Consider the following 1,514-nt stretch of genomic DNA (forward strand, 5'->3'; position numbering starts at 1 on the left):
GCACCTCCTCAGTTCAGGTGATGCTGAGCCTTTCCTGCTGTTACCTTCTTCATGATGGATCTCCTTGATGGTTTGCTTGACTAATCTTACTGCTCATATATCCACCTCAAACTTCATCTAGAAAATATATGCCTCATATGGGGCCTCAAGGCAGCTGGGGCTCAGGGCTAAGGTTGTTCAAAAATACTTCAGCACCTGTGAGTTGTGAGCTGCTAGCTATCCATCTGTAAAATACAAGCTTGAGGTGGACTGTGTCTTGACACAAGATGTGTCCCCATCCTTGTCGAGCTGTCATCTCACTTTCATGCATTTTAGGACAAATACATCCCAAATCTCAAGTCTCCATCACTAGTTATGTTCTAATCCAGTTGTTTTACTTCCATGCCTTCTTGAACCTTCTTAAATCATGCTTATGTTTCTCAAAATAACTCTCATCCATGTCAAATTTCAGTTTCAGTTCTTAAACTGTCACCTGATTGCTCAACACGATAGCACAGTTGATCTTAGTTTGCTTCAAACACCTCCTCGATCTGCCTCTCAGGATACCCACAAGACTGCCCTGGTTTCCAGTGATCTTCTGACTTCTTCCCAGTCTCCTGTCAAGTTTATCCTCCTCTTCTAAATTCATTTTTGTACTTCTCCTCTATTTCCAGTTTTACAGTTAAAATATCTATAAACAAACCCCTGTCCTACCTTTTCAAATTCAGCTCCTTGGCTGTAAATGTACATCTCTCCATCTCTAACCCCCATCGCTGTCTTTGGTGTCTATCTCTTTGTGTATCTATAACTCCAGGTCCTATCAGCTGTCTCCACAGATGCAGTTTTACCACAAAAGATGGTTTCTTTTAGCCAGGGTGATTTGCATGCAACTTTGGACACTGACACACAAATGGAATATCCTTCACTGTACTCTCAGTGCTCCAGTCTGAAATATGAGCTCATGACTCTATAAATTCCTCAAGCGACACTTACTTTCTGACTTCCCTAAAATTCACCTCATGAGTGATGAACTTAGAAACAGCCACTCTCTCCAGTGTTCCTGGACTGGAGACCATCCTGCTTTGCCCACATTGCTGAGACCATGTGTGAAGGCAGAGATGATGAAGTCAGGTAGCCTAGCATTATCTATCTAATCTCTTGGGATAAAAGAATTTGCCTCCATTAGGAAATATCCTTTGGCCTTTGAGTTCCCAGAGTTAATCATTAGTGGCAAACTCTGGAACAGCTTTCCATTGAGAGAACTGCCTGTAGATGGAGTTGAAGGATAAAATCACCAATTAAACAGATGCCTAATTGTCATCTCAGTAACATTTTATATTACTTTATGTAATATTTTAATTTGATTTCTGAAAGGGAAATGTTGGAAAAATTTTGGTTCAAGGTTATAATTTTTAATGAAAATAGCTACCTTGTGGGTATAATTGCCTACATACAAAGCCGCATGCCATCCACTTGTGACCTATCCTGCACTCTTCACTCTATCCTGTAGCTCACTGAGCTGCAGGGCAGCTGTA

Source organism: Nannospalax galili, unplaced genomic scaffold, assembly GCF_000622305.1.
Source record: "Nannospalax galili isolate Female #2095 unplaced genomic scaffold, S.galili_v1.0 scaffold7468, whole genome shotgun sequence".
In the NCBI taxonomy this organism is placed as follows: Eukaryota; Metazoa; Chordata; class Mammalia; order Rodentia; family Spalacidae; genus Nannospalax; species Nannospalax galili.